The sequence below is a fragment of the Blennius ocellaris genome (assembly GCF_963422515.1).
Source record: "Blennius ocellaris genome assembly, chromosome: 6".
Classification (NCBI taxonomy): domain Eukaryota; kingdom Metazoa; phylum Chordata; class Actinopteri; order Blenniiformes; family Blenniidae; genus Blennius; species Blennius ocellaris.
This window is the reverse complement of record NC_137655.1, coordinates 13,734,051-13,746,467: the sequence shown is the minus strand read 5'-3', so window position 1 is coordinate 13,746,467 and position 12,417 is coordinate 13,734,051. Positions and strand designations below refer to the sequence as shown.

At 40.2% G+C, this 12,417-nt stretch overlaps 1 protein-coding gene across 1 annotated transcript in view; it reads right to left on the bottom strand.

Moving 5' to 3' along the window:
* edar (ectodysplasin A receptor) overlaps positions 1-9,865 on the bottom strand; it is a 33,908-nt gene extending 24,043 nt beyond the window's left edge. The window contains exon 1 of the mRNA XM_080498759.1: positions 9,561-9,865. The gene's annotated coding sequence lies outside the window, so the exon portion shown is untranslated. The remainder of the gene's footprint in view (positions 1-9,560) is intronic.
* Positions 9,866-12,417: the final 2,552 nt, after the last annotated feature.

Genomic DNA, 12,417 nt, shown 5'->3' with positions numbered 1-12,417 from the left:
CACCTCAACAATTACCGAGCGGTTCTAGCTGCCAACATCAGGAAACCAGGCGACATCTGCTGAGGCTTCAGTATGAAAATCGGCTATTGTCCCGACTGGTCTGCCTGGAGGTGAAATCAGTTCAAATTAACACATTAACAGTTGAGTTTAAATTTATCCGAAGCTGTGTGTGTGTGTGTGTGTGGGGGGGGGGGGGGGGGGGGGGAGCAAAAAGGAAGAAGCCGCAATTATCTGCTATCTGAGATTAGAATCAGTCTGTCTGGTTTCGACCTCTGATTCCACTCATCCAGCATCGCTGCACTCTTGACGTAAAAACCTTCTGATCTTTAATGATGGCTAATACTCCGACCGAGCCGGTTTGATCTAACACATAGATATACAGTTTGTCATCTAAATACACATAAGAATTTGGTTCTGAAGGCAGAATGAAGATCAACTGAGCAAGCTCACTCTGGCTGTGTGTGTGTGTGTGTGTGTGTGTGTGTGTGTGTGTGTGTGTGTGTGTGTGTGTGTGTGTGTGTGTGTGTGTGTGTGTGTGTGTGTGTGTGTGTGTGTGTGTGTGTGTGTGTGTGTGTGTGTGTGTGTGTGTGTGTGTGTGTGCGCTGAAGAGATAAAAGAGCCGATGGTGCTTTTTTTCAAATCAGGAAATGGAAGAACTGCCAAATTGCTATGGACCCCCTCAAGGCTACTCATTATGGGGTTAAAGTGATGTACACACAGACTTACAGCGTGTGCGCACGCACGCACGCACACACACACACACACACACACACACACACACGCACACACACACCGGTATGGCTGTGTTTGAAGCTTCTTGTCTTCTGACAGTCTGCTTTACCTCTTTCAACCCTCCCTCCGTCTTTCAAATCATCAGCTTTCTCTGTTGGGGCAGGTCTGAGATGAAAGTCAGCCCAAGCCTTTTGCTCCCCAAGGGTATAAATCTTCTGACGATCACATAATCTGTGATAAATAACCCTTCTGTCTTTCGCTGTGTCATTTACAAGTAGAGTCCATGAAGTTCTTAGCGGCGCAGGCAGGGCACATCTCACGGTCTGGGCACCTCCCACAGTGAAAGTGTGACTTTGTGACAGCACAGTGTGGCCAATAGATAGCAAAAATACCTCCTCCTTGAAAAGACTTTACAGGTTGTCATGTTTGCTGGACTGAATAATTAGTGTGCTTTTGTTTTGCTGCCTCCCTCCATTCATTGGCTCGGTTTTCATATCTGTTCTTCATTCGATTGCATTTGATTGCTCATTCTTTACCGAGAAAATCCAATATGAAACACAACATAGCTTTGGGAATGAAATTTACTCTGCCTCGTCACAAGAAGACACCACAACAAACCCATCGACCTCAAACATTCACACAACAAAAATCAACAAGACCCAAAGAGGATATCTTCTGTGCAAGCTCCATGGCCTACAGCGACAAGTATAATGCTTTAATAACATTAAGGATCTCGAACTTCAAAGCAGATTTAAGGCTGCGCTGATGGTTTCACCCAGTTATGACAACCGTATATGACGTGGTCTGCTTAAAGTCTGGGTTGGTCTATGATAATTCCAATACCTCACTTCAAACAAACATGTACAAAGTAGGAAAGAGGCACCTACTTCTAGTTAATTCACTACTTCCTGTGTCATTTTCCAAAAAGCCTGTCAATCTTGTCAAAGTTGTCATCCATTGTTGTAACATTTTCTGTAGTGCAAGAAAAATAAAACACCTTGCCCCCACCCTCATGGATGTTTACAATAATGATTATTGTGATACATATTCAAAATAAGAAACATTAAACCTTCCCCATGGACATGCAAGTGTTTTTGGAAGAATAACATTTTAATCCAGGAGGTGAGATTAGCCACCATCAGAAAAGCATCGTATTGGTCCCAAATTCACTGCGGAGGTGGAAAACATCTCCAACCACGCATTCCTGAAGAACTATCTCCAGCAAAAAGAAGAGCCAGGAGTCCTGCAGCATCTGGCCCACACAGATTTCTAATGTCAACATTATGGAGTGTGGGGTTAGATGAAGAGAAAACAGACACTGACACACAAACTGTGTCAAGTTCTAAAAGATGCTTGGACCAATCCTACTGCCAAACATCTGAAAAAACAAACAAACATGGCTCTGAGAAATGTTTTACAGAGAAAGAGATCACATCAAACACTGAATTTATGTTATGTTTATTGCACTTCTCGGAATGCACGTTGTCATATAATAATTAATGGCATTTGTTTTCAGTATGACAATTTTACTTCTTACTGTGTAACTGTATTTGTTCTGTACGGAACGATCTAACAAGTGTTTCATCATTATGTATCTTCAAATGTAGTTAAGCTTTCTTAAACTTTGAAACGTGTTAATAGCGTTAGAAATGTTCAACATTGTGCTTCATTTCATATCTGTCGCTTTCTCTTTGCCCTCATTGTTTAAGTCTCCCTTCTTCTAGGTCATTTAGTACTGTTACAGATGGATCATGTCGGAAATAGCTTCTCACCATCAGTGATTAACCCTGTTAAGGTTATTTATTACAGGGTCTGATAATGGCTTCCTGCCTGATTAAGTAGGAGGCCAATCAGTGGTCAGGGAATCAAGCCAAGACCCAAACCAATGTAGAAAATGAGAAATGTGGTCAGCGGAGGGTTTGTGGTCTCTTGAAACGCACTTCAATTCTGATGACAATCAAATCAGCAGCAGTCTTGTATTATTAAATGGAAAGTCTGCGTTCTGTGTCTGCTTTCTGTTAATTTTATGTTTGTAGTTGGTTTCAAATCTTAAAACTTTACTAACTGATCGTTTTATACACTTAAATACAAAATGCTGAGATTTTACTCTCTTGTAATGCTAGTGTTTTGATATGGGACTTCCAACATGTCCGCATAGACAAGTATCTGCCTTCCATGTGCTGACATGCTCAACATATACATATAAAAAGAATGATAGCAACAAGAGAAGCTTCAGGCTTTTTAAATTGTTTTTTTAATGTTTTGATGGTATTGGAAAAGGGTCATGCATATGGATATGGAAGGGGGGACTCATGGATCGGTCTGAACTTGCATAGAAGAGGTGTAGTAGCTTTTAATTTGTTGGCAGTTTTTATCCATTTAATATCTCAAATATATTTGAAAAAAAGAATACTACCAAGCCAGGTCCACTATACTTACGGCACTTAAGGACAAAGTCAGGTGGTACACATTTAGGTGTTTTTTTTTTCTTTTTGTTTTTACAACAGCTCTAACCTTCCCATAAACACGCTGTTACACACTTGCAAAAATACTCTATCACAGCCCATAAACAAGTTCTCAAGTTAATCAGAGCACTGCAGCGTAGCATTAGCCTCCAAAAGCCAATTATTTTATCCCTTTACAGAGCAGGGCTCAAACTGCCAAGTCCAAGCAAGATCTCAGTCTCGGTCAAGTCTGACCGGCTTAAACCCTGCCCGTGTGTGTGTGTGTGTGTGTGTGTGTGTGTGTGTGTGTGTGTGTGTGTGTGTGTGTGTGTGTGTGTGTGTGTGTGTGTGTGTGTGTGTGTGTGTGTGTGTGTGTGTGTGTGTGTGTGTGTGTGTGTGTGTGTGCGCGTGTATAAGCAAACATTTCAAACCCTGCTGTATACCAGCAAACCATTCAAGCAAGTACACAACAAACTGACACAGCCCTGAACTCGTCACAGACGAAAGGAACATTCTCTAACTATTTATCCAGTGTGTCTAATTTTCAATCATCTCAGCCACCCCCACCCCCACCCTCACCCTCACCGCACACTACGAAAACCACTGTTCTAAAGCACAGTACATTGTTTTAACAAGCACAATTAGTCCTGAATGTCACTGAAGTATGTGCTGGAGTTCATACCAACAAACAACTAGTTAAAGAAGTGACAAATACAAAGCGCCAGTGAAGGAAAATGGCTGATAATAAAACTTCAATGAAGTAGACTTGCATATAAAACATGAAGCAGAAACCGCAAACTCTGTGGATTTTCCCTCTTTCAAGTGTCTACAGTCTGTCATTTAAACCTCCAGCAGTTCTGGTAAACAAACGACTTGAACAAGATACATTTTAGCACGTATATTTAATTTCTGAGGATACAATTGTGTTTGTTTTCCATCATGTCCACTATTTTTGACTGATGTGGATTTATGATAGTTGGTTTAAACCAATGCAGCCACCGGATGACTCTTGACACTGAAACTCCACATGATGAATTTGGGGTTAATATAAACTCCAGCTGCAATGACCTACAATCATCAGATAAGTGAATGGAAGTATGTTGATTCAGAGTAACAGCATGTTATTAGGCCTAGTAGTGTCCATAATTATCTACCTGCATTCGTAAATACATTACAATCTGTCTGAAAGGCTTAAAATCACAGTGTAGTTAAATGCACTGAGGCCTGTATGCACTATCAACTCCTAATGTGTCTTTAAGAATTCACCTTTACTCTGCTACTGAGTGTCTATTCCTAAGTGTCTGACTGTCTTTTTTGTTTTTTTTCTCAAATGAATTATGAAGAAGGAATGTGCTGCTGGCGCTTCGTCTCCTTTCTATGATTTTAACAGTAAATACAGGGGTTGTGGTGGCGGCGGGCCTGTCACTCAAACTAAACCAACAACATCAAACATTGTTTGAATCAGACCATGATTGTGCTTCTCAAACATTTCCTAATGAATTTCACTGATTGGCAAAATAACAAAGAAAGGACTGGACTGGTATGCTGTTATGGTGGCCATTAATCACTGTAATTACATGTCGTCACAATAAGGCTGCAATGAGATCCCTGCAGAAAATAATCCGCAGTCACCTTTGCACTCTTCTTCATTAAAATGTCTTTATCTCTGAAGCTCCTTGAAGAAAGTGGCTAAATGAGCTAAATGAGCGGGGAATAGATACAACATGATTACTGTCTCAGTTTGACGTGAAAATAAACACATGATTAAAGTAATTTCCAACTTTGGAGACAAACCCAAACCTCAGACATCAGCTGGCCCCTAGTCTACAAACTAAATAGCCGTTTAGTCTAATCCCAACCGAATGCATCCCCATGGTTTATCAGCCTGAACTGAACTTTAACACAAGTGTCAAAGTATGCTGTGGCACAGCTTACATTTCCACTGACAAATCACACAATGCACCTATCCTCTACAGGAAGACGAGAGACACAGACTTCCTTCCTCCTTTACTATTTATAAGATTGTTAATCAATAGAAATATAGCATGAAAAATAATGCACAAATGATGCATTATCATGTGTCATGCTTGGTTTTTTTGTTTTGTTTTTATTTTTACATGTGTGCATGTGTGTGTGTGATGTTTCTTCATCTCTCCTCATCTTATGATTGCTTTAATTACAGACTTAATGTCAGCTTCCCACTCTGTGCAGGAAAAACAAACTCTTGGGGCACATGAAAAGAAGTCACAACACACACACACACACACACACACACACACACACACACACACACACACACACACTCACACACACACACACACACACACACACACACACACACACACACACACACACACACACCTATCGCAGCTCCAGTCAGTCAGCAGGCCCTTTGATTCTCTGCCTGCCGGTGATCTGTCTTTCATCGTCTCCTCTCCTTGATCCCTTGTTCCCCTCTTTAGCTTTGCTGGGGCAGAACATCTCCTTCTGTGTCTCTGTGTCTGTCTCTGTTGGTTTTACATTGACTCTAGGTGGGAATCCTAATCTGTAACTTGGAGGTTCTCTATATGTTTTTCTCCTTCCCTCTGACGTCTACGATAGAGAGACTGCACACCAATGCAGTTCTCGCGACTAAAAAGAAAAATCAGTATATGTCAATACACCGTTTTTGATTTGTTTCCCGAGCAACAAATTCTTGAGTACAATACGCTGCAGCAAAACTATAAAATCCTTACAAATAAAGAGTGAACAAGGCCTTTTATAACATCAATAATGTATCCACGACTGTAATTGAGTGATGTTAGCCTTTGAGTAAATTCAACCAGCTTTGTATCTATAAAATGCTTTTTTTTTAACGTCTAAGGTTCGTATTACCTGTGAAGGTGTGCCTGTTCACACCTCATAAGACAGATGGGTTTTTAGACTCACTATCTCCAGGGCTTGAATGTATGTCGTCCGAGCAGATGATAGTTGATGAATGTAGTTGTGAAGAAAGGGGTGTCTTCAAAGCTAACTTTCTGCATAATCCATTGTAAAAAAAAAGGCATGCATTCAAAGAATACTTACTGAGAGGACTTTGCACACCATAACAAGCACACACACTTGAGCACAAAGAACAATTAAGGATTACATTATAAGCACAAAAAGCATACAGTGACAGATGTGGAACAGTAAAGTTTTATGGTTAAACTTTCAGTAATCTTGGCAGGGTGACACATTTAGTGTGAGGCACTCAACCAAAAATAAAGTCAGACTACAGACTTGCAGGTTTCCTCCCTCCCAAGTCTCCATTCGCCAATTACTGTAAGTCACTGTGTGGTCATATGTTTTCGTTGCAGTTTAAATTCAATCCTTAGGGATTATGATGAATTACAATGAAACGAAAGTCGAACTAACCTGCATGTGATAAATCGCTTCGATGAAGCATGGCTAAGAAATTGGGAAAAGCTACTGAACAACTTTTGCGATTGATGAAATTATCCTGTCAGCAAGTAACTAAATAACCATATAACCATATAACAATAACCAGAAGACCTCCTGGACATTAACAGAACGGGGGTCCAACATGTTATAGAGTCTCTTCTATCCCACATGACACTCCTACCAAGTGCCAAACAGCACAACACGAATGTGTTTAAACATTGTCTTTAGGTGCAAATTGACTTTTTTGTACTTTCTATTTGAGCTAAGCAGTTCACAACTTTGCTCACAATTTCCATACTGGCAGAGTTGTAATGCCATCCTCTCTCCCCACACACTGTATAGAAGGAATTGATGATTAACTGCAGTTGGTTCTTCAAATGTCAGGCTCTTAAGCAGTCACAAATTATACCACAAACCCCAATTTGATTAAACTTGCTCCCCTGAGGCCTCCATGGTTTCAACTATAGATTTACAATTGGTTTGTGGAACCGTCTGCATTCGGGATGGGTAAATAATAGTGGTGCGCATGAAACCTATGATTAGAGAAACGTTCTGCTTTTATGTTGCTTCGCTGGGATTATTGCACATAAATGAAATTAGAATGAAACACAGCTACCTCTCATTATAATCTGGGACCTCCAGGAAGCCATTGAGGAAGTGCAAAGAAGATCCATCCTGTTGACTGTGATTACTGAGTAATAAGCGGCCGAGTCATGGAGATAGCTGTGGTGGCGAATTAAGCTACAGTCAGAATGCGTCTGTTGGTACTCATTATCAGTGTTTTGTATACTGAGCACATGGCACACTCAAAGATGACATCTACAAAGTGAAAATTACTTTTTTTTTGTCTTTTATAACAGACCCAGGGGTTTTAATGAGTTACTACTGCTAAGTACATATTTATCTTGTGCTGTTATATTTGACTCAGTAAGAGTGTAAACCATAGTAACTAGGTCCCAATCAAATCACAATACTCTTTTTTTTTTACTTCAATGATAAGAAAAAGTGGTTCTAATGATAAAAATAACAACAAAAAAGGCATTTTTTTTTCTTTAAAGATAAGTTGGTAATCATATTTCAGTTTCTTTTAATATAGATTCTGGAAAACTGAGGTGAATCCCTACTAATCTAAAGTGCTTAAAAAAAAGAAAGAAAACATTTTAACTATAGTAAATGCATTGTTTTGGAAAGTAAAAAGCACAAAGTTGTGACCCAAGTAAAAACAGATGCAGATGGCCCTGATTCTGGTTAAGCTGTTTGGTTATGAGCCTTCCACCAAACTCCATAAATTATTCTTCGGATTGACATAATTCTGCTCCCATTAGAAAGCTCTGAGCTGAAATGCAATTGAAATCTCCCGGTTGATGTGCGAAGCATTATGAAGCAGCATTCAATCTCAGAAGGCCTCCTGAGCTGAATAAACTTCACCGCAGGGGGAAATGAATTTGCTGTCTGGATTAGAATCAGCTGTGACACCTCATATAAAATCTCAACATTCACTTTCACAGAAAAAAAAAAAAAAACCTAAAAAAACAGCAGACTTCCCTCTCTTTCGTGTGATGTCACTCCAAAATAAATAGTTATGTGAATTAGAGTTGCAAATAGCATCAAGTGACAAAGCGACAAGTAAGGAAATACGTTGTCTCTTCATTGCGCTGTAGTGGGAGGATGATCATGACTACAGGCGCTGGCTTTGTAAGTTTTTCTGTCTTCATCCCTTTAATCCCCAGAAACCATATTAACTTCTTTTGAAGATGAGCTACGTACACTCCCTCATGTCTCTCCTCTGTGTCTCCTTTGCCTTTCTACCTGTGAACATGAAAGATTCAGTGGCAGGAGAGATGGACTACACGAGGGGCTTCGGGGTGAAAAGAGAGACAGCGAGAGAAAGAGAGAGAAAACGACAGAGAGAGAGAGAGAGAGAGAGAGAGAGAGGGAGAGGATAAACACGGATTGATTTCCACCTCCAGCAGCTCCAGTTCAAAGCCAGCCAGCAGACTTCAGAGGCTCGGCAGGACCCAGCATGTTCCCAGCCGGGCCAAGCTGCCTGTCTGCGGGCAGGACTTCCCCCGGGGGCCCGGGACAGTCAGGCGGCACCAAGAAAACAATTATGCAGCCAGAGGAGTGAGCTGTGCTGGGTCACAAATGCACACTTGCCCAAAGCACACAAAGCCAGTACAGTGTGAAAAGTGAACTAAGTGAAGCACGGCAATTATGATATGACTTGTGACCACAAATATTCGCCATACAGAAACTGAGCATCAACACCTCGGTACTATAAGGAGTAGTCCGTGTTTAAGCTGACAACATCCCCAGGATTAACAGCAAACAGGGCCTGAAGCACAAAGCCATGTGTGAAAAATGAAGAAAAAAAAGCCTAATCTTGTCTGCCTCCCTTGTACCAACAGCATGCACCTTTCACACACAAGAGAATTACAATACTGGGATATGCTTGTTACGAACACAGTTTTATAAATTGAATGCGCTTTTGTGCGCAATAAGATCATTTTACAAACTATCAGCTTTTATAACCAGAGGAAAATCCTGTGCTCAGTCACTAGACAAGTCAGGTGTTCAGACTGTACAGTTCTCTGTGTGCTGTTGTTTTGCAGACTTTGACATGCATGATTTAGGATGTCTTTTCATACAAAGTATTATTCATTCAATGCTTACATCTATTCTATCACAGGGAGCATATATATATATATATATATATATATACACACACACACATACACATACACATACACACACACACACACACACATATATATATACACACACACACACACACACACACACTCTCTCTCTCTCTCTCTCTAGGGCATGAAGCTGAATCAGTTGGTTGCAATAAAGCACATGTGCGCTTCGCATTAAAAAAAAAAAAAGTGTTGCTCAGGAATTTCCCCCAAGTCTTGCAGCAATCCGTCCTTGCATTCCTGAGCTGATCACACGTCTTACCTGCAACTCGGAGTCTGGGGACTCGCCGGTGTGGTTCCTCCTCTGCAGCGGCCGTCCTGGGGCGGGGGGCTGAGGAGCTGAGGTCAGTGCTGCTCTCTCGGTGGTCAGTCTGTCTCCCGGCTGAGCATCGCAGAGTGTCTGAGAGTCTGAACTCCTCACAGCCCGGGTTGTGTCTCAGCCTCCGATCCGGTGCATGCCGGTGTGTCTGCAGGCTCCTCCTCGATGAGGAAAGAACCAACAAGTTCTCTCCGCCCTGCAACAGACACAAGTTAGACGCGTCTCAGGTAGACTGCAGACTTTCAACGATGGGCAATTAAACGGGCCTCAGGTTGTGACGACAGTCTGCCATCTAGCGGCCACAGACTGTAGCGACACACGAGTCACCGATTGTCCTTCAATCTCACGACAAACAAGCCTGAAGTTACACTTGAATGCATCCACAGTGTGAGGGGAAGGGGGGCGCAAATCCCTCACAATGAAGGCTGCCACTGATGTCTCTCTTTAATAAGAATTATGTGAAAATGACCTTTTTCTTCATCTCGCTTTTCTTTAGAAAGCACATTATTTCTCCAATAATTGAATTGAACTGAATAGGTTCATTGCCATTATATGTTACATATAATGAAATCACAGGTGCCGCTCCCTTTGTGCTCCAATATAAATTGTAAAAAAAAAAAAGGAGAGAAATTGTACACATAAGGCAAATTACAAGGTAACATCAAATACGATGGAGATATTAAGACACTAATGTCCATGTCATTTATTTAAAGATTTCTTGGCCCAAGGATTAAAAAAGTGTTTGATAACATGGACATGTTCGCCTTCATCGACCTGTGGTGCTTGCCGGAAGACATCAGTTCAAACTGTCAATGAGCTGGGTGAGAGGAGTCTTTAAGGGGGGCAGTGGTCCTTCTCAGGCATGTGGAGCTGGCAGTCTCCTGCAGAGATCACAGAAAGCAAATAATAACTCTCTAATAATAATGTAGTCCAGCCTATAATGTAATAATTTCCCTTTTTTAATGGAATAACCAACCAATAGCTTTTTGATAAGTTATTTGATTAAAGAGTAGTTTAAAAAAAAAAATCAGAGTAACTGCAGTCAATATTGTAGTAATAATAATACATACATAGCATTCTTGGAAATACACATGATGCAGCATGCTTTTTATTATTGTATAACATCTTTACTATTTTATTACTTAAGTGGCAAGCTATAACATTATTGGTTGTATTACATATACTGGCAGCTATTCCATTATTGACCATTATTGCACTATCGGTTGCTACAAGGTTGCCCTGGTGCAGTCGGGCTTGAGAGCCCTTCTGTGATGACTTTGCATGTTCTTGTGCTTGCATCAATTTGTGCCTGGCCATCCGGTTTTCTCCCACAATCCCACAAGTTTAACTGGTGACTCTGGAATATGTGAGTGAGAATTTGAGTTTGTGTCTGACTGCTCTGTCAGTCAGACACAAACTGTCTAATCAGCTGATCGCCACTGAGTTTGATAAAGCGGTGGAGAAGATGGATGGATATTGTAATGAGAGTATGAAATCTTCATTTTCCACTGTCAACATTAATTATAGGCTGAACATGTCCCCATGTCACAATATTCTTTTCATTACTTAGTAAGCTATTCAACAGACTCAGCAGCTTCAATAATGCAGAACTAGGATTTTCTATGAAAAACCAACAGAAATATCCTCAAAGTGAAACCAAGGATATTATATATATATATATATATATATATATATATATATATATATATATATATATATATATATATATATATATATATATATATATATATATATATATATATATATATATATATATATATACTGCATTGTATATGACCTCATTTTATAATGCATACTGTTCATCAAATACTTTGTGGTTGGTGACTTTGTGTGTATGCGTGTGTGTGTGTGTTTCTAATTGGGGAATGCACAGACACACACATTTATTTAGTTATTTTGTTTATATATACAGCATATCCATTATTGTGTGAATTAATTTACACTATTACAACTGTATTAAGCTGAAAAACTGTTCAAGATTAGATGGTTGGATGAAAGCTGACACTGGAAATATCCACTAATGATCCCAATGTTAATATATATTAATAGCTGTGTCAAATTTTAACTACCATACTATTCCTATTACTGTCTTAGATGTTGCAAACAATGTTTGAATCGGGTACTTTAGGATCCCCACTATAGAACTAACTACTAATATTTCATGTAAAGTGAAACCATTTTGTTAAAGATTCATTTTGCAAAACAAACAGATAGCACAGTTTAATTTGGGTACAGCAGATGGTGCTGCACAATAACAACCCCACAGCAACATCCTGTCTGACTGCAATTAATAACCATTGGATACTGAAAGGACAGGCAAAAGTTGAATATCAATGCTATACTAAGATACAGCCATTAATGTGCACACACACACACGCACACACACACGCACACACACACACACACTCACAAATCTGCTTTCAGATTATAAATGCCTTTGAAACAGAAAACCTAAATTAGTGTGAGCGTGTCTGTGATGTGTCTGACTGGTGCCTGGTGTCTGTGTTGGAGTAAACCTCGGACTTTAGTCTTCCTCTCCTCCTCCCCCTTCTCTCTCTTCCGCTCTCTCTCCTTTTCTCAGCCACAGGAAGAATGAGATAAAAGTGAGGCTTTGAAAACACTGGCGGTCCTGTAATTACTTACTCTCCCTCTTTGCCTCTGTCTCTGGATTTCCCTTCATCCTCCGCTTTGCTTTTTGTCCTTTTCACCTTTTTCTCCTCCTTGGTCACTTTCTCTTTCTGTATTTTCTCTTCCCTTCATCTATTTTTTTCTCCTCCTG